Source organism: Primulina eburnea, chromosome 11 (assembly GCF_022965805.1).
Source record: "Primulina eburnea isolate SZY01 chromosome 11, ASM2296580v1, whole genome shotgun sequence".
Classification (NCBI taxonomy): Eukaryota; Viridiplantae; Streptophyta; class Magnoliopsida; order Lamiales; family Gesneriaceae; genus Primulina; species Primulina eburnea.
In genome coordinates this window covers 21,234,211-21,256,952 of record NC_133111.1, presented here as the reverse complement: position 1 = coordinate 21,256,952, position 22,742 = coordinate 21,234,211, and the positions used below count along the sequence as shown (strand labels likewise).

The 22,742-nt window shown below is 40.5% G+C and overlaps 1 long non-coding RNA gene across 3 annotated transcripts in view; it reads left to right on the top strand.

Moving 5' to 3' along the window:
• Positions 1-16,709: 16,709 nt before the first annotated feature.
• The window catches only part of LOC140805183 (uncharacterized), a 66,130-nt gene continuing 60,097 nt past the window's right edge, over positions 16,710-22,742 (top strand). For all 3 annotated transcript variants that reach the window (XR_012112285.1, XR_012112284.1, XR_012112286.1), the window contains exon 1: positions 16,710-17,269. This is a non-coding gene — a long non-coding RNA (uncharacterized lncRNA). The remainder of the gene's footprint in view (positions 17,270-22,742) is intronic.

Here is a 22,742-nt window from a genome sequence, read left to right as displayed (position 1 = left end):
TCTCTCTTCATCGTCGTGACCCTGTACCTGCCCCACCTGTTGTCAAGCACACATACAGAAAAGACAACAGCCGGATAACTCCGGTGAGAAAAAATCCCAGTATAAAACATGTATGCATGAAATGTAATAAATCATGTACAAAAGCATAGCATAAATCGAATAACATGAATTAAAATCTAAAACATGCAAAGGAATACAAATCTGTATTCACATCTAGTTCTTGACTCGATTCATTTCTAATCTAGGGATCCCGGTGTGAATAAGACAGTCTGTCACCTACCCAGCCACTCGGGGTAACGGTACGTCTTATTCCTAGACTTCGGTCAACTCTGTATCGAGGGTCTACACATAGAGCAAATCTACTACTATGCGACGATACACCGAAACGTCTAGTTTTGGCCGATCTGCCAATATCTCCTATCTCAGGACTCGAATATAAATCAATAAACAAGACATTACATAATCAAATGTAATAATAACAGTCTAGTATGTGATTTAGGGAAACTCATATCAAATCTGAATCGAGTTGTGCAATCCCGTGACCACATGAATTATACCTTTCGTTCGTAGTCTCGGTCTGAAGCTACGATCTCGATTCCAAATCTTCTACACCAATTCTGAACATGCACAATTCGAACAACAACATATCAATCCAACAATTCAAAGTAAGACTTGGTTTGATCAAAACTCAATCTATATCAATTCCGGCGGCATAACGGCGTAAATTCGGTATACCCGGCAACTCAAACATAATAATCTAACATCAACACTCATAATCCACAACCATACCAAGCCAAAACACAATAATCTTGCACCATCAAATTTCGGCCACATGCTGGAATTTTACGCTATTTGCATACGATATCCGATACTCGATCCGTTTACGGTGTTATGATCTCTATCTTCTCAAGAACACATTTCTCTAATAAAATCACAATTCCTCCAACACATAGATTTCGAAACATGCTGGAAAATGATGAATTTTACCTCACCTTGAAGCCCTTGAGTTGAGTAGCAAGAATCTAAATTCACTTTCAAGAATTTACGGTTGGATCATCTCAAGGAAATTGAAAAATAAGAAAGGAACTTTGAAGCTTTCTTCCATGGAGAATTTCGGTCCTATCCTTGCAAAAGCTGAATGAAATTGAGTGAAATGGTAGACATGAGGCACGTCTCAAGTTTCTTTTTGCATGGCATGACAAGTGGCAAATCCCACTTATTGCACTTTAGTCCCTCAATTTCTCATTAATTGCAATTTGGCCCTCGATCCATCTTTTAAATCAATTCAATCCTAAATAATTCCAAACATCTTGGAATATAATTCAACACTCCATAATTCTCTAATTCAATAATCTCGGTTTAAAAATAATATCATCTTTATTATCTCTGGCCTTACAATTCTCCCCCTCTAAGACATGATTTCGTCCTCGAAATCTCAAGCAATCATATCACAGGCAATCAATTCAGAAATAATAGAAACTGAAATAGGAAACTCACATCAGTGGAATAATTCTGGGAATTCCTGTCTCATATCTGATTCAGTCTCCCAAGTAGCTTCTTCAATTCCATGACGAGTCCACTGAATTTTCACAAGCGGAATGGTCTTGGTTCTGAGCTGTTTCTCTTTCCGATCAAGGATCTGTACCGGTCTCTCAACATTTCTCAAATTCTGATCTAACTCGGCTTCGTCAGGATGAATAACATGAGAATTATCTGGCATATATCTGCGCAACATCGATACATGAAATACATCATGTATCCCAGCTAAGGAAGGAGGAAGAGCAAGTCTGTAGGCTCGGTCGCCAATCTTCTCAAGAATCTCATACGGACCGACGTATCTAGGAGACAAATTCCCTCTCTTGCCAAATCTGACAATGCCTCTGAAAGGAGAAATCTTCAAAAACACTCTGTCTCCCTGCTCGAATACTAACGGTCTGCGTCTGATATTGGCGTACTTTGCCTGTCTATCCTGTGCCGTCTTCATTCTCTTCTGAATGATCTTCACTTTCTCAGTCATATCACGAATCATATCAGGCCCCAACTCTGGTACCTCAGAAATATCATCCCAGTACAACGGAGATCTGCACTTCTTACCATACAAAGCTTCGAACGGTGCCATCTCAATGCTAGTCTGATAGCTGTTGTTGTACGAAAACTCACACAACAGCAATGAATCTTGCCAACTAGTACCGAAATCTAGTACTACAGCTCTCAACATATCCTCTAAAGTCTGGATAGTCCGCTCTGACTGTCCGTCTGTCTGAGGATGATAAGCAGTGCTCAGGTACAAAGTCGTACCTAGAGCCTGCTGCAGACCTGTGCCAGAAATGAGAAGTGAATCGTGGATCACGATCTGATACGATAGACTTCGGCACACCATGCAATCTGACGACCTCTCTGATGTATATCTCCGCCATCTGATCATGTCTATATGTCATCCTGTACGGAATGAACAGGCAGATTTTGTCAATCTGTCAATGATGACCCAAATCGAATCACAGCCCCGGGACGATCGAGGTAACTTCGTCACGAAATCCATGGAAATGTGGTCCCATTTCCATTCAGGAATAGACAAACTCTGAAGTAAACCTCCGGGCTTCTTCCTCTCTGCCTTCACCTGTTGGCAATTCAAACATTTAGACACAAATTCTGCAATATCTGTCTTCATCTGCTTCCACCAGAATTGCGTCTTCAAATCATTGTACATCTTTCTACCTCCAGGATGAATGCTGAACCGACTACAATGTGCCTCTGACATAATCTGTCGTCTTAAATCTGAAACATCTGGCACCACTAGACGGTTATTCACATACAGAACAGAATCTCTGACCTGATATTCTGATATATGTCCAGCTCTGACCATATCAATCGACCTCTGAATACTCGGATCAGTTCTCTGCGCTTCTTTGATCCTCAAAATCAAATCTGGCTCAATCTGAATCGCAGCAAGTCGCAATGGTCTACTCTCTGTATCAAATGTCAATCCAGACAAGCAACAATCTTCTACTAAACTCGATACACCTATAGTCGACAAGGACAAAGAACATACCTTTCGACTCAAGGCGTCTGCTGCTGCATTTGACTTCCCTGGATTATACTTGATCTCACAATCAAAGTCTTTCAGTAGATCAAGCCATCTGCGCTGTCGCATATTCAACTCTGACTGAGAGAATAGGTACTTCAGGCTCTTATGATCTGAATAGATCTCAAACTTCTCGCCATACAGATAATGACGTCAGATCTTCAATGCAAATACGATCGCTGCCAACTCAAGATCATGAATGGGATAACGAGTCTCGTGTGGCTTCAGCTGTCTTGAGGCGTACGCTATCACATATCCTCGCTGCATAAGCACACATCCTAACCCTCTGTGAGATGCATCGCAGTATACAACGAAACCACCTGAACCTGAAGAAATCATCAAGACAGGCGCACTAGTCAGCCTCTTCTTCAGCTCAACAAAACTGGCCTCACAATCTTCTGACCATACAAACTGTGCATTCTTCTGTGTCAACTAGGTAATCGGCTTCGCTATACTGGAGAAATCTCGGATAAAACGTCGATTATACCCTGCTAGACCCATGAAACTGCGTATCTCAGGCACTGAAGTCGGTATCGGCCAACTGATAACAGCTTCAACTTTACTCGGATCTACAGCAATACCATCTCCAGATATAATATGCCCCAAGAAGACAACCTGTCGCAACCAGAATTCACACTTGGACAGTTTGGCATACAACTGCTCTTTTCTCAAGGTCTGCAATACAACTCTCAAATGATCTGCATGCTCAGTCAGACTCTTCGAATATACCAAAATGTCGTCAATGAAAACAATAACAAACTCATCTAAATAGCTCTGAAAAATACGGTTCATCAAACTCATAAAAACTGCTGGCGCATTCGTCAAACCAAAAGGCATAACAACAAACTCGTAGTATCCATACCTGGTTCGGAATGCAGTCTTCGGTATATCGACATCTCTAACTCTGAGCTGATGATACCCGGATCTCAAATCAATCTTCGAATAAATAGATGAGCCCTGTAACTGGTCAAATAAGTCGTCGATGCGCGGCAAAGGATACTTGTTCTTCACTGTTGCCTTGTTCAACTGTCTGTAATCAATACACAATCGCATAGAACCATCTTTCTTTTGAACGAAAAGCACCGGAGCACCCGAAGGAGACACGCTTGGTCTAATGTATCCCTTGGACAAAAGATCTTCCAACTGTGCTTTCAGCTCTTTCAGTTCTATCGGTGCCATCCTATACGGAACTCTCGAAATAGGAACAGAACCGGGCATAAGATCTATGCTGAAATCAACCTCTCGAACTGGAGGCAACCCCGGAATTTCGTCAGGAAAACATCTGCAAACTCACAAACCACTGGCAGATCTGCCAATGCTGGGCTCGACTTCAGTAGATCTACTGAATATACGAGAAAGCCCTCTGCTCCTCTCTGAAGCAATCTACTCATAGTTAGAGCAGATACTAGGGGAATCGGAGATCTGGAACCCTTTCGGTAGAATTTCCACTCTTCTGTCAGTTCAGGTCTGAATCTGACAATCTTGTGGAAACAATCTACAGTGGCCCTGTACTTGGTTAACATATTTATACCAACTATACAATCAAAGTCAGCTAAACCAAGCACTATACAATCTAGATCAATCTCATGCCCCTCAAACTGAAGCATACAGTGTCTAACCGTAGTCACAGATATCAGACCACTCCCCAAAGGAGAAGAAATAGACACTGCAGTCGACAAAGATTCGACAGGCAATGAATGTCTCAATGCAAAATGCTCAGATATGAATGTATGAGATGCACCTGTGTCAATCAACACATATGCAGGATAACCGCAAAGAAAACAGTTACATGCGATCACGTCATCTGGTGCATCCTGAGCCTGCTCCTCTGTCAAGGCAAACACACGAGCCTGCTGTCTGGGAGGTTGACTCACAGTCTGACTACCTCCGGGCCTCTGCTGTGTCTGTGTAGGAGGCTGGAATGAATGTACAGAGGATGCCTGTCTCTCCATCTGAGGCACTGCAGCAGACGATCCTGTACTCTGGAATCGCTAGGAACTCCTCTGTGGGCACACTCTGGCGAAATGCCCCTGCTGTCTGCAGATATTGCATCGCCCACTCACTCCCTGACACTGATCTGTGGCATGTCTACCTCCGCAAGAACTGCAATATAAACCTGCTGACTCTGTACTCTGGCCAGGACCTCTCTGTCTCGACCCACTGGAGCTCGACGAACTGCTCCCTGCTCTCTTGAACTGTCTGCCTCTAGCCTTCAACTGATCTTTTCTTCCACTGCTACTGCTTCCACTCTCAAATCGAGGAGGAGGTAGTGGAAACTGTACTGTAGTAGGCTACGGCTGTCTCTGCCCCTGAACACTATAGGAAGCCCCTCGCTGCCTAATCAAGCCAGCCTCTGCTCTCTTCGCTCTGTTCAGTGCCTCTGAAAAAGTATTGGGTCGTCCAGTGTTCACCAAAGTAAATACATCCGGGTTCAAACCATTGATGAACTGATCGGCGACCGCTTCATCACTCCCTGCCACATGAGGTGCAAATCGAAGCAAGGCAGAAAACTTGGCAACATAATCTTCGATATTCAGCTGTCCCTGTCTCAGATTAGCAAACTCTGCCCCTTTATCTTTCCGATAGGAGACTGGAAAGAAACGCTGATAAAACTCATCCTTGAAGACTTTCCAAGTGATATATATGCCTCTATGCTCCAATGTTCTCTTAGTAGTCAACTACCAACTCTTTGCAACTTCCTGTAACTGATGTCCTATCAACTTCACACGACGCTCGTCAGTGTAAGACAAGGACTCGAATAACATCTCTATATCGTCTAACCAGCTCTCGCAGTCAACTGCACTCTCGGTGCCCTTCAACGTCGGAGGATGGAAAGACTGAAACCTCTTCAGCAAGGTCTCCATCGGTGTAGCGGTAACATCCATCTGTGCACCTGATGTGCTACCCTGCTCTGACACCTGTCCTGCTACTGGCTATGGCACTCGTCTAGGCGGCATAAATCTGATTATCAAACTGATCAGTACACAATCAATACCATCTGTCTCAGCCCTCCTCTGATCATATACCTCTGATCGAGAATCGGTTCTGATTCAGGCTTTATATGATGTAAATCAATTCAGATAACAATACAACATATAATAGGGAAAGCATTAAATCATGACATGCTAGCATGATATAAGCAAGGAAGATGACTCGATCTACCCCGCTCATTCTATTCTATCTCAGTCTAAAGGATCTATCGCTCTGATACCACCTGTTGTGGGGACCCGGGTTCTAATTCAAATCTATCTGGGATTAATCGGATCTTTATAATAAATTACGGGTCAAATTTTTTTTTTTTTTTTTTTTTTTGCTTTTACATTAAATCAAATGTAAATTAAACATAACATGATCGGTATTATTCTAACAAACATAAGGTACATACAAGATCTGTTTGGTACCAACATACAACTAGTGTTCAAACCCAAGTACAAGTCTAGTACAAGAAGTAGTAATTTCTTCTACACCCGAGATCTCCACGCTAAAAACTCTCTCTTCATCGTCGTGACCCTGTACCTGCCCCACTTGTTGTCAAGCACACATACAGACAAGACAACAGCCGGATAACTCCGGTGAGAATAAATCCCAGTATAAAACATGTATGCATGCAATGTAATAAATCATGTACAAAAGCATAGCATAAATCGAATAACATGAATTAAAATCTAAAACATGCAAATGAATACAAATCTATATTCACATCTAGTTCTTGACTCGATTCATTTCTAATCTAGGGATCCCGGTGTGAATAAGACGGTCTGTCACCTACCTAGCCACTCGGGGTAATGGTACGTCTTATTCCTAGACTTCGGTCAACTCTGTATCGAGGGTCTACACATAGAGCAAATCTACTACTATGCGACGATACACCGAAACTGTCTAGTTTTGGCCGATCTGCCAATATCTCCTATCTCAGGACTCGAATATAAATCAATAAACAAGACATTACATAATCAAATGTAATAATAACAGTCTAGTATGTGATTTAGGGAAACTCGTATCAAATCTGAATCGAGTTGTGCAATCCCGTGACCACATGAATTATACCTTTCGTTCGTAGTCTCGGTCTGAGGTTACGATCTCGATTCCAAATCTTCTACACCAATTCTGAACATGCACAATTCGAACAACAACATATCAATCCAACAATTCAAAGTAAGACTTGGTTTGATCAAAACTCAATCTATATCAATTCCGGCGGCATAACGGCGTAAATTCGGTATACCCGGCAACTCAAACATAATAATCTAACATCAACACTCATAATCCACAACCATACCAAGCCAAAACACAATAATCTTGCACCATCAAATTTCAGGCCACATGCTGGAATTTTACGCTATTTGCATACGACATCCGATACTCGATCCGTTTACGGTGTTATGATCTCTATCTTCTCAAGAACACATTTCTCTAATAAAATCACAATTCCTCCAACACATAGATTTCGAAACATGCTGGAAAATGATGAATTTTACCTCACCTTGAAGCCCTTGAGTTGAGTAGCAAGAATCTAAATTCACTTTCAAGAATTTACGGTTGGATCATCTCAAGGAAATTGAAAAATAAGAAAGGAACTTTGAAGCTTTCTTCCATGGAGAATTTCGGTCCTATCCTTGCAAAAGCTGAATGAAATTGAGTGAAATGGTAGACATGAGGCACGTCTCAAGTTTCTTTTTGCATGGCATTACAAGTGGCAAATCCCACTTATTGCACTTTAGTCCCTCAATTTGTCATTAATTGCAATTTGGCCCTCGATCCATCTTTTTAAATCAATTCAATCCTAAATAATTCCAAACATCTTGGAATATAATTCAACACTACATAATTCTCTAATTCAATAATCTCGGTTTAAAAATAATATCATCTTTATTTTCTCGGGCCTTACAGAGCCTGTCGCAACTCTGCCAACGGTACGAAGTAAACCGACAATCACGGTCTGATACAATTGACTTCGGCACTCCGTGCAATCTGATCACTTTTCTGACATAATTTCTGCCATATGGTCATGTCTACACATCATCCTGTATGGAATAAAGCATGCTGATTTGACCAATCTGTCAATAACGACCCAAATCGCATCGCAACCTTGGAAATAACGTGGTAGCTTTGTCACGAAATCCGTGGAAATGTGATTCCATTTCCATTCAGGAATCGATAAAGCTTTGTAACCAACCTCCTGGTTTCATTTTTTCCGCTTTTATCTGTTGGAAATTCAGACATTTGGGAACAAACTCTGCAATAACTGATTTCATCTGTTTCCACCAAAACTGTCTGTTCAAATCACTATACTTTTTTTTTCTGCCAGTAGGATATATACTGAATCGACTACTATGCGCTTCTGACAATATTTTTCGTTTCAAATCTGAAATATCTGGCACAACAAGACAATTATGCACGTATAACACACTGTTACAAACCTGATACTCGAGTCGATGCCCTGCTCTGGTTTAATTCTAAAAATCAGCTCTGGTTTAACCTGCACAGTATAAAATCTCAACAGTCTACACTTTGTTTCAAATACTGATTCAGAAAAACAGCAAGTTTCAATGAACTTCTAAACACCAATCGTAGATAATAGTCTGCCAACGCATAAAACTGTGAATCTCGAACACCAATGTCGGTCTCGGCTAACTAATCACTGGTTGAACTTTGCTAAGATCAACTGATATACCATGTCGGATATGATGTGCCTCAGACATTCAATCTGTCACAGTCAGAATTTACATTTCGATAGTTTTGCATGCACTTTCTCTATTCTCAAAATACTCAAAACAATTCACAAGTATTCGATATAATCAGTCATAATCTTCGAAAATATCAGAATGTCATCGATAAAAATAAACATACAATCATCAAAATACTGCTGAAACACACGGTTCATTAACCCATAAACATAACTGAAACACCCCCAAGGAAAAACACTCAGTCTGGTGTAATCCTTGGCCAGTAAATCTTTTAACTGTTCTTTCAATTCTTTCAATTCGATCGGTGCCATTATGTATGGAGTTTTGGAAATAGAAACTATGCATGTCATCAATTCAATGCTTAAATCTATTTCCCTGACTGGAGGCAATCCCGGAATCTCATCTGGGAAGTCTTCAGTAACCTCGCATACCACTGGAAAATCAGCCAATGATAAGCTCGATTTCAGTACATCAACTGAATAAACAAGGAATCTCTATGCTCCTTGCTGTAATAATCGAGTCATGGATAATACGCATGTCAAAGGAATTCTAGCTCTAGAACCTTTACCGTAAAATTTCCATTTATCAGCCACCTCAGGTTTAAATTTCACAATCTTCTGGAAACCATTCAATAATAGCTCTGTACTTGGTTAGTATATCAATAGCGATAATGCAATCAAAATCAGACAAACCAAGTACGATACAATCGAACTTAGTCTCATGCCCGTCATACTGTAACATACAATGCTCAAATGACTCCACTGATATCACACCTCTCCCCAAGGTGAAAAGATAAATACAACAGTAGATAAGAATTCAGCAGATCAAGCATAGATCAATGCAATTCGTTCAAAAATAATCTTATGGAATGCACCAGTATTTATCATTACATATGCAGAATATTCACACAGAAAATAATTAACTACCTGCAACTACATCCTCTGGTGCTTCCTGGGCCTGTTCCTTGGGTCAAGGCAACACTCTGGCCTATTGTCTAAGAAGCTGGCTAACTGTCTGGCTTCCTCCTGGCCTCTGTTGTGACGAAGTAGTAGTCGGTGGGGGATGGAAAGAGTGAACAGATGATGATTGTCTATCAGGGTCTATCAGGCTATGCCATTGATCCAGATGATTCTGCGCTCTGGGGTCGTTGGGAACCTCGTTGTGGACAGACTCTAGAAAACTGTCCTGACTGTCTACAAATGCGGCAACTACCATACACTCCTTGGCATTGCTCTGTGGGATATCTCCCTACACATGTTCTACAATAAACCCCGGTATAACTCTGGCTAGAACGAGTCTGTCGTGGGCCACTGGAACTAGATGAACTACTTCCAGATGTCTTAAACCATTTCCTCTTAGCTTTCAGTTTATCTTTCTTTCCGCTGCTACTACTGCCACGATAAATTTAGGAAGGGATTGCGAGAATTGAGCTGAAGGTTTTTGTTGTTTTTGTGGTTGAGCTACATACGACCTTCCTCGTTGTTGGATCAAGCTTGCATCAATTCCCTTTGCTCTGTTCAAGGCATCAGCAAAATTATGGGGTCTCTCCACATTTACACGGGTAAATATCTCAGGATTCAATCCATTGATGAACTGGTCAGCTACAGCCGCATCATTCCCAGCCACGTGAGGAGCAAAACGTAGCAAGGTAGAAAACTTGGCCACATATTCTTCAATACTCAACTAACCCTGCCTTAGATTTGCAAACTCTGCACCCTTGTCCTTTCGATACGATACAGGGAAAAATCTTTTATAAAATTCAGTTTTGAATATTTTCCATGTAAGCACCGTACCACGCTGTTCTAAAGCTTCCTTGGTTGCGATCCACCAGCTCTGCGCGACTTCGTGTAACTGGTGCCCAATCAGTTTAACTCTACGTTCATCTGGGTATTCAAGTGAATCAAACATCATATCTATATTATCTAGCCAACTCTCACAATCAACAGGCGTCTCAGTACCCTTCAGAATCGGCGGTTTAAATGACTGAAACCTCTTCAACTGTGCTTCCATTGGAGTTTCTGACACATCCATCAAATTAATCGAGGTGCTACCCTGTTTTGGGATTCTTCGAGGAGGTGAATCTTATTATCACAAAGATTGGTAATCCAATACAACAATTCTATTTCAGTCCTCCTCCGATCATCTTACTGCTGATCAAGAATCGGTTCTGATTTATTCTCAATAATACATGTTACCAATTTAAATCAAATAATCAGGTAACATGCATTATAAAGCAGTAGAACATGCCAGCACAAGAAAAGCAGGAAAGAAAACTCAATCTACTCCGCTCACTATCTTCTATCTCAGTCTCAAGAACCTACAGTTCTAGAACCTACTGCTCTGATACAACCTGCTGTGGGGACCCAGACGCTAATTCATTTCTTAATCATATTTTGGAATAATTTGATCATTATACTAAACAGGGTCTAATTTTTTTTAAATAAAAATGCGGAACGTAATGGAATTCATCTAATATAAACACTCACATAAAAGTACAAGTCTTTTAAAATTACATTTAATTTAAACTAGGGTTCAACGACTATATATCAAGTGCTGAAGCCTATGTTCTTCTGATCCGGATCTCTACGCTAACTTGTCCTTTCTCATCCTCTTCTTGACCATAATCATGCCCAACCTGTTGTCATTCACACATACAAACACGACAACAACCGGATAACTCTGGTGAGAAATACATTTCCAGTATAAACAACATATACATGCAATCATATAAAAATTATATATAAAAGCATGTAACAGATATCAATAACATGTATAAAATCAGAAAGACATGAATCGATATAAAACCATAAATCAATTAGTGACTTGTCATCTCAGACTCGACTCTTCTCTAAAGGATCCGGTTTAAATAAGAACGTAACAAATCTCCCACCTACTCTCTCGCTCGTGGTGGCGGTACGTTACTATTCCTGGACTTTGGTCCTGTCAATCGAATCTTCACAATATAAGGCGGTCTACTTCTACGCAACATCGATATCACCAAACGTCCAGTGTCTTGGCAATCTCAGCCGAAGAATTGGCATCTCCGCCAAATACTAGGCACATCTGCCTTGGCACTTCCACCAATGACTAGGCACATCTGCCTATAACTCAATACACGCTTTGTCTATAAATCAATAGACCAAGCATATCAATCTCATAAATTGCAAATATCAATTCAATAAAATAAAGTATGTGATTTAGGGAAAATCAAGTCAGATCTCACTTGAGTCGATCTCCTGAATCAACATTGATTTATACCTTTCTCTTGTCGGTTTCTGGTTTTGTCGAAGTCTTGAATTTGAATCTGTCAATACTCAATCTGGCAATGACAATATTGAGGAGTACAAAATAAATATAACACTCAATTCAATATTGGATTGTGGGGACCCGGATGCTAATCATCTTCTTAATCATTTTGGGGATTTAATTATCAATTAAGATAAACAGGGTCTAAAATTTTTTTCGCTTTTACAATATAAGGGCGGAACGTAATGGAATTCAATTATATACATATCATTATAAAAATACAATTCTGTACAATAAACATTCAGACTATACTAAGGTTCAACGATTAGATTTCAAGTGTTAGAACTATATCTACAACAAGTCCGGAATCACCACGCTAAACTTGTCCTCTCTCATCATCTTCTTGACCCCGATCATGTCCCACCTGTTGTCATGCACACATACAAACAAGACAACAGCCGGATAACTCCGGTGAGAATAAATCTCAGTATAAACAATGTGTACACGCCATGGTATAATAAAGCATTTAACAGATATCACTACTTGTATCATAATCTGACAATGCGAATCGATATCAAACTGTAAATAAAACATTAATTGTAATCTACGAAACATAATTTTTACAATCTGTAATTCAACTCATGACTTGACATCTCAGACTCAACTCATCTCTCATCTAATCTAGGGATCCCGGTGAATAAGAACGTAACAAGTCTCCCACCTACTACTACCAGTCGCGGTGGCGGTACGTTCTTATTCCTGGACTTTGGTCTAGTCTATATCGAATAATCTGTAATAAGGATGCTATCTCTATCTGAAGCATCTCAATATACCAAACGTCTAGTGTCTTGGCATGTCTGTCCAAGACTAAACCTATTATGACAATGTGCAATGGGCCAATGACTCCTCTATCATTGGCTAGCCCCTCTGTCAGTGACTCTCACTCAATAGCTCTCTGCTTTCTACTTTCTAATTCAATATAAAAAACATAATAATTAAAACACAAAGGTATAAAAACAATACCATACTAGTATGTGATTTAGGGAAACTCGAGTTAAATCTAACTCAAGTCGATCTCCCAGTTAACATCGATTTATACCTTTCTCTTATCGATCTGACGAATTCGAAGTTTTGGATTGAAATCTGTGCATTCCCAATCTGGGAATGACAATCGAATAGGTATAATATCAATAGACATTCTCAAATCAATACTGGATATAATCAGAACTGAAATCAGATTCTATTTTAATGGCATAACTGCACAATAACGATATACCCAGTACTAACATATCAATCAGATATCGATCTCAACATCTCAGAATCAATGATAATACAAATCTGATCTCCAATCTCAATCAATACTGAATCTAACCGAAGCCATCTACAGAGGTTTCGATGGTATAACAATATAATCTCGATATTCCCGTCAATACAATATCAACAAATATCAGTCTCAATTCATAATCAATAACAAACTCAATCTGAAATCAATCTGTGTAATTTCAATCTACTGTATCAATATTCAACTCAATTCAACACATTTTAGTCTTATCTAATTCTAACGGCATAACGGCGTAGTTTCTCGATACCGATCAATTCAAACAACAATAATTAATAACCATAACTCAACAATACATAACCAATATCATATCATCTCAATTCCAATTCCAGTATGTCAACATCTATACAATTCACTCAATATATGCTGAAATTCATAACAAAGGCATACGGTATAATTTCTTCAATCTGATTTCAATTATACGGTCACCGCTATCATAAGAACATATAATCTCCATCATAAACACATCTAAATTCTGAATTCTGCACATCCCATATTTAATGCATGCTGAAAATAATACAATAGCATATCAAATCTGTTCTTCAATTCGATTGCGAATATACGATCACAATAGTCGCAAGAACACATAATCTCAAGCATATCAACATTTCCCCAATATTTCATCTTCTAAATATGCTGAAACATAAAAATACTTACTTCCTTTTGTAGCTTGCAACAAAAGGAGCACAAATATCACCTCGGATCAAAAAATCGGTTGGCCGGATCATTCAAAATCAAAAACTTAAGCTAGGAAGAAAACTTGAAAGATTTCAGAAACTCTCTCTCGTTCTTGCTGCTGAATGGATGAAGAATGAAGGAGAATCTTACACATATAGTATGTCAAACATATTGCTCATTATTCAACCTGCACGTTGCACCGCGGGTGCACTAGCTTTCCACCGCGGGTGCGCCATGCTTACGAGGTCTCATCCAAAAATTCAAAAACAGCGACCGCGGGGGCGCTTGGTTTGTACCGTGGGTGCGGTATCTGTTATAAGCAAGAATCCAACTTACTGCCCATCTACCGCAGGTGCGGTTTACTTCTTGGCGCGGGTGCGGTGATGTCTATGTTCAAAACTCCAACTTTCTGCCCAACAACCGCGGGTGCGGTCAATCATGGTAGCGCAGGTGCGGTCTTCCTCAATGCACACTTCATAATTTCATGTAACCAACCTACAATCTCGGGCATTACATTTCTCCCCCTCTTAGATATGAGTTCATCCTCGAACTCGCAGGCAATCAAATCAGATATATATAAAATGTATAATAGAGGTTAAACAGAAACTCATCTCACTATAATCATTCTAAAATCTCAATCTCATATTAGATTCCGTCTTTCGGATAGTTTCTTTGATATCTAACCATCTTGTTGTGTTTTCAACAACGTAATAATCTTCATTCTGAAACATCTGCCTTTTACGGATCTTTGATTCCAAACTGGAATAATAATTCAAGAAGTATAATATCATAATATATTTCGAATTAACTCTGATAAAATCAATCTCGCAATACTGGCTATACAACATCCATATATATCAAAACAGCTCATAACAAATCAACATCATCAGCTGTTATCGAATCTGTTTAACCCAGTCAAGGATATATTCATTCTTCGGCCTCAAATACCAGCATGCATCATCTGACATTGGCATATTTAGTCTGTTTATTCTGAGACGTTTTCATTCTATTCTGAATCAGCTACATTTTCTTTTCTATATCTTTGACTGTATCAGATCCTATCTCAGATATCTTCGAGATATTATCCTTATACAAAGGGAAGCTGGACCCTTACGGTACAATGCCTCGTTTGCAACTATCTCATTACAAAATTCATAGAAATGTACTCCCATTTCTATTCAGAATTAAACAGTTCTGTAATAAATCTTCTGGTTTCTATCTTTCTGTTTTCATATGTCGGCAATTTAGCCATCTCAGTACAATTTCTGCCATATCTAATCTCATCTGTTTCTATCAAAATATTTTCTGCTATCCGGATCCATGCTTGAATCGATTATTGTGTGTTTCAGACAATATCTGTCATTTCAGATTCGAAATATATATGGCACAATTAAATCATTTATTAACATACAAGACAATATTACTTACCTGATATTCTGATCGATACCCTGTTCTGACTATCGATATCGAATTCTGTAATATCAATCTGAAATATTCGGCACAAAGAGACGATTCTGTCACATATCTGTTACTCTGATCGATGCTCTGCTCGGATCCTCATAATCCAATTCTGAACATTCTGATCACATTTCTAAACTGCTTGAATTCTCGATATCAGCTCTGATTCGGTTGGAACTGTATATAATCTCAACGGTTTACAATAATCTATATCAAACACGTATTCAAATAACAATAATATCGGATCAAATTTGAAACATCAATCATCTATACTGATCTTTGACCCTCATACCGGTAATTTCTGGTAATACTGTCAATTTGGCTACTCGATCATACCTTCGATGTTGTTTAAATAAACTATTATAACATTTTCATATGTAATGTCCCCCGAACAATATAATCTGTCTTAATTATTGTTTTAGAACTATAACAATTCTCAAACAATTTCAAACAACAGTCATATAAAATAGCCTGCTAAACTCATAAAACTGTAAATATCTGACATTGACGTCAATCTCGGCTAACTGATCAATGTTTCACTCTGCTAAAATCAATAGATATATTATCTTCAGATATAACAAGCCCTGAATACAATCTGTTTCAGTCAAGATTCACAGCTCAACACGTTTTGTATACAACATCTCAGTTCTCAGAATATTCAATATCAGATTTCAAAAATTCGGTTCAGTCAGTCATATTCTTCGAATACATCAGTGTATTATTGATAGAACAAGCATAATATCATCAGAATCTTTCTAACCATAAAGTTCTTCACTCATAACTATAACTGAAGCATGCCAAAGAGAAATACTAGATCAGATGTACTCTCGGCCAGTACTCATCTAACTGATTTTTCAAAAAAAAAAATTCAGTCAGTGTCATTTTGTACGAAGTTCTAAAATAAGAACAGTATCTGGCACTAGTAGAAAAATCGGATTTTACTTCGACAGGCGTTACTTCAGCAATAATAAATTATGAAGTAATAAATTACCAATAACTTCAGTAATAACACAAGCGAAGTAAAATAATATATTTTACTTCGGATGTTTAGAAACACGGGCTTCACTGTATTTTTTTATTATATTTTACTTCGACATATCAATGTTGATAAAGTAAAAAATAAGGAAAATAAGTTCATACTGAAGTAAAAAGATGAAACTGATAAGTTTAATTAATTTAATATCGATTATATCATATATCCTTCAGACGAGCTCATTTCGATCGATCCATATTTTCCTTCAAATTAACTCTAACTTCAGTCTTCTTCGCTTCGAACCGCGCCGCGCCGCCGCCATTCTATGCACTGCCGCCGTCATTCCACCACCGAGAGAGAAGAAGGCGGGACGAACAACACCACCACTACCACCACCGTGAATTTGACCCCAAGACTTCACGACCTTGTTTGCTACTCGAATCGTCTGATTTGAAACCGATTTCGTCAAACCTGAACCGTAATCGCACTTCTGCGCATAGATTCTCCGGTGAATTCTCCGACTATTTCGCAACAAGAAAGCTCGATCTTAAGCCTTGCGTTTCTAGTAATCGAGCCCTAGACTAAGTTCAAAGCAAGCCCAACCTTCTTTTTTATATATTTGTTTTCCATATTCGTTTGTGATTTTTACATATGCAAAAATACAAGTTTCTTAATGTCATGCTGCTGTTTATTTAGATATTTCATGCTTTTAACCTTCATGTTTCAAATGTGCAGGGGTCATTATTTCATTCTTCATACTAATTGAGCAAGGAAAGGCTACTAGGGCTTTTGATTTTGATGTTATGGTGAAATCTTTGAGTTGTTTGAATTTTTGCTTCGTCTGATTTTATGTAAGGCTCGAGAATTATCGGTTGTCATTGATGTTGTGTTGACTCGAAGCTATGGTAATGCATGACATTTAGAGTGGAATTTTTGAAGCATGGCCGAAGCCACACCGCCCCCGCGGTGCTAGGACTACCGCCCCCGCGGTGTAGGTGATAGAAAATTGAGGGAAATGTGCGAAGCAACACCGCACCCGCGGTGCGTGCCAGACCGCACCCGCGGTGCTGAGACCGCACCCGCGGTCATGCAAGAGCCGCACCCGCGGTCTAGGTGCTGCAATGTTAGATTAATTCGCCGTGAGCATAGCGCACCCGCGCTCTTGAGACACCGCACCCGCGGTCTGCATGCGAGATTGCCACCTTTGATTTTAATGTTGACACATGGCATGTATATATATATATGGATTGATGCTGAATCACTCTGCTCCACTTTCAGCAAGGATGAACCGAGAGCAAGCTTAGATATCTCAATTTCTTCATGGCTTAGAAATCATTTTGTGCAAGATTTACCCATCCAAATTCTAGTCCAAGTATAGATTTGAGTTCCTTGCTTCACTAGCTTCAAAAGGATGTAAGTATATCTCCTTTTCAGCATGGTTCGAAATCTATGTATTGGGGAAATTATGATTTTGTTAGAAATATGTGTTCTTGGTATATCGAGCATCGTAGATTCGTTATCAGATTGATTTTCGGATATCGTATGCTTTTGTTCGAAATTACAGCATGTATTATGTGAAGATTTTACAGATTTTAGCTGGTGGATTGAGGTGTAGATGAGATTATGAGTTGTTGGGAATGAATTATGATTGTGTATTATTGTTTGAGTTGACCGGTACCGAGAATTACACCGTTACGCCGTCAAATTGTATTGAAACCGATTTCAGCTATGTTTATTGAGTTGTTTGAGATGTATATTGATAGAGTGCACCTGGACTATGCCATTTCAGATTTGTATTGGCTATTGTGAACTCGAGACTTCGACGACGACACCGACGATTCGGCAAGAAAGGTATAATTCATGTGGTCACGGGATTGCACAACTCGCTTCAGATTTTATACAAGTTTCCCTAAATCACATACTAGATTGTTATTACATTTGATTATGTAATGCCTTGTTTATTGATTTATATTCGAGTCCTGAGATAGGAGAGATTGGCAGACTTGCCGAAAACTAGACGTTTCGGTGTATCGACGCATAGGAGCAGATTTGCTATATGTGTAGACCCTCGATACAGAGTTGACCGAAGTCTAGGAATAAGACGTACCGTTGCCCCGAGTGGTTGGGTAGGTAACAGACCGTCTTATTCACACCGGGATCCCTAAATTAGAAATGAGTCGAGTCAAGATTTAAATGTTGAATATAGATTTGTATTCTTCTACATGTTTAGATTTTATTCATGTTAATTGATATATGCTATGCTTTTGTACATGATTATGACATTGCATGCATCCATGTTTTATACTGGGATATGTTCTCACCGGAGTTATCCGGCTGTTGTCGTGTCTGTATGTGTGCATGGCAACAGGTGGGGCAGGATCAGGGTCACGACGAGGAAGAGAGAGTTGATAGCGTGGAGATCTCGGGCGTGGAAGATTCTTAGTGTTTCCTACTGGACTTGTAGCACTTATGTTTGTAGTTGTTATTGAACACTAGTGTATGTTTGTACGCACAGACTTGTATGTACATTACGTTGTTTAATTTCTATTGAGACATGTGATGCTTTCGTTAATACATTTAAATTAATGTTAAAAGCAAAATTTTGACCCACATTTTCGAACAAAGATCCAATTAAATCCCAAAAGAATAGAGTTAGAGCCCGGGTCCCCACAACAGGTGGTATCAGAGCTGTAGGTTCTGTAGACTGAAATAGAATAGAATGAGCGGGGTAGACCGAGTCATCTTCCTTGCTTTTGAGATGCTAGCATGATTATTGCTTTCCCTATTATATGTTGTGTTGTATTATCTGAATTGATTTACAGCATTTCAAGCCGAATCAGAACTGATTCTCGATCAGAGTCTATGATCAGAGGAGGGCTGAGACAGATGATTTTGGTTGTGTACTAATCAGTTTGATAATCAGATTTATGCCGCCTAGACGAGTGCCACAGCCTGAGCAGGGTAGCACATCCGGTGCACAGATGGATGTCACTGCTACGCCGATGGAGACCTTATTGAAGAGATTTCAGTCTTTTCATCCGCCTACCTTGAAGGGCACAGAGAGTGCAGTAGAATGCGAGAGCTGGCTTGATGATATCGAGATGTTGTTTGAGTCTTTGGCATATACTGATGAGCGACGTGTGAAACTGATAGGGCATCAGATGCAGGAGGTTGCCAAGAGCTGGTGGTTGACTACGAAGAGAGCCCTGGAGCACCGAGGCATTGACATTACGTGAAAAGTCTTCAAAGATGAGTTCTATCAGCGCTTCTTCCCCGTCTCCTACCGGAAAGATAAGGGAGCTGAATTTGCGAATCTGAAGCAGGGACAGTGGAACATTGAGGAGTATGTTGCTAAATTTTCTGCATTGCTACGATTTGCCCCGCATGTGGCCGGGAACGATGAGGCAGTGGCCGATCAGTTCATCAACGGGCTGAATCCCGACGTCTTTACTTTGGTGAACACGGGCCGGCCTAGTACTTTTTCAGAGGCACTGAACCGAGCGAAGGGAGCCGAGGCTGGCTTGATCAGGCAGCGAGGGGCTTCCTATGGTGTTCAGGGGCAGAGACCGCCACAGCCTACTACCGTACAGTTTCCACCACCTCCTCCTCGTTTTGACAGCGGAGCTAGTGGTAGTGGTAAGAAGGAATTTCTGAAGGCTAAAGGCAAACAGTTTAAGAAATCTGGGAGTAGTTCATCGAGTTCGAGTGGATCTCGACAGAGAGGTCAGGGGTCAGAGTATAGTGGCGCATACTGTGGTTCGTGCGGAGGGCGACATGCGACGGAGCAGTGTCAAGGAGTTCTGGGACGCTGCAACATCTGTAGGCAACAGGGACATTTCGCCAGAGTTTGTCCCCAGAGAGGTGCACAACGATTCCAGAGCACCGGATCATCAGCACCAGCGCCACAGATGGAGAGACAGGCATCTTCTGTACACTCCTTCCAGCCACCCTCTACACAGACTCAGCAGAGACCAGGAGGTAGTCAGACGGTGAGTCAGCCTCCCAGACAGCAGGCACGTGTTTTTGCCCTGACAGAAGAACAGGCGCAGGAGGCACCAGATGACGTCATTGTATGTAACTGTTTTCTTTGCGGTTATCCTGCATATGTGTTGATAGACACAGGGGCATCTCATACATTTATATCTGAACATTTTGCATTGAGACATTCATTGCCTGTTGAGTCGTTGTCGACAGTAGTGTCTATAGCTTCTCCGTTGGGGAGTGGTTTGATATCTGTGACTACTGTTAGACACTGTATGCTTCAGTTTGAGGGGCATGAGATTGATCTTGATTGTGTAGTACTTGGTTTAGCTGATTTTGACTGTATAGTTGGTATAGACATGTTAACCAGGTACAGGGCCACGGTAGATTGTTTCCACAAAATTGTCAGATTCAGACCCGAGATGACAGATGAGTGGAAATTCTACGGCAAGGGTTCCAGATCTCGGATTCCCTTAGTATCTGCTCTGACTATGAGTAGACTGCTTCAGAGAGGAGCAGAGGGCTTTCTTGTATATTCAGTAGATCTACTGAAGTCGAGCCCAGCATTGGCAGATTTGCCAGTGGTTTGCGAGTTTGCAGATGTTTTTCCTGATGAGATTCCAGGGTTGCCTCCGGTTCGAGAGGTTGATTTCAGCATAGATCTTATGCCCGGTTCTATTCCTATTTCGAGAGCTCCGTATAGGATGGCACCGATAGAGCTGAAAGAGTTGAAAGCACAGTTGGAGGATCTTCTGTCCAAGGGATATATCAGACCCAGTGTATCACCTTGGGGTGCTCCGGTGCTTTTCGTTCGAAAGAAAGATGGTTCGATGCGATTGTGTATCGATTATAGACAGTTGAACAAGGCAACAGTGAAGAACAAGTATCCTTTGCCGCGCATCGACGATTTATTTGACCAGTTACAGGGATCTTCGGTATATTCGAAGATTGATTTGAGATAAGGGTATCATCAGCTCAGAGTTAGAGACGTTGATATTCCGAAGACTGCATTCCGAACCAGATCATCTGAGAATTGTATTGAAGACTTTAAGAAAAGAGCAGTTGTATGCCAAACTGTCCAAGTGTGAATTCTGGCTGAGACAGGTTGTCTTCTTGGGGCACATTATATCGAGAGATGGTATTGCGGTAGATCCGAGTAAAGTTGAGGCTGTGATCAATTGGCCGAGACCGACTTCTGTGCCTGAGATACGCAGTTTCATTGGTCTAGCCGGGTATTATCGTCGTTTTATTCGAGATTTCTCCAGTATAGCGAAGCCTATCACCCAGTTGACACAGAAGAATATGCCATTTGTGTGGTCCGAAGATTGTGAAGCCAGTTTTGTAGAGCTGAAGAAGAGGCTGACTAGTGCGCCTGTCTTGACGATTCCTGCAGGTACAGGTGAGTTCGTTGTATACTGTGACGCATCTCACAGAGGGTTAGGATGTGTTCTTATGCAGCGAGGGCACGTGATAGCATACGCCTCTAGACAGCTGAAGCAAAACGAGACTCGTTATCCGATTCATGATCTTGAATTGGCGGCGATTGTGTTTGCACTTAAGATCTGGCGTCATTATCTGTATGGCGAGAAATTTGAGATCTATTCCGATCATAAGAGCCTGAAATATCTCTTTTATCAGTCAGAGTTGAACATGAGGCAGCGACGATGGCTTGATCTGCTGAAAGATTTTGATTGCGAGATCAAGTACCATCCAGGAAAGTCGAATGCAGCGGCAGACGCCTTAAGTCGAAAGGTATGTTCTTTGTCCTTGTCGACTATAGGTGTATTGAGTTTAGTAGAAGATTGTTGCTTGTCTGGATTGACATTTGATACAGAGAGTAGACCATTACGACTTGCTGCGATTCAGATTGAGCCAGATCTGATTTCGAGGATCAAAGAAGCACAGAGAACTGATCCGAGCGTGCAGAGATCGATTGATATGGTCAGAGCTGGTCATATATCAGAGTATCAGGTTAGAGATTCTGTTCTGTATGTGAATAACCGCTTAGTAGTGCCAGAGATTTCAGATTTGAGACGACAGATCATGTCGGAGGCACACTGTAGTCAGTTCAGCATTCACCCTGGTGGCAGGAAGATGTACAATGATTTGAAGACACAATTCTGGTGGAAACAGATGAAGACAGACATTGCAGAATTTGTGTCTAGATGCCTGAATTGCCAGCAGGTGAAGGCAGAAAGAAAGAAGCCCGGAGGTTTACTTCAAAATTTGTCTGTTCCTGAATGGAAATGGGACCACATTTCCATGGATTTCGTGACGAAGTTACCTCGATCATCCCGG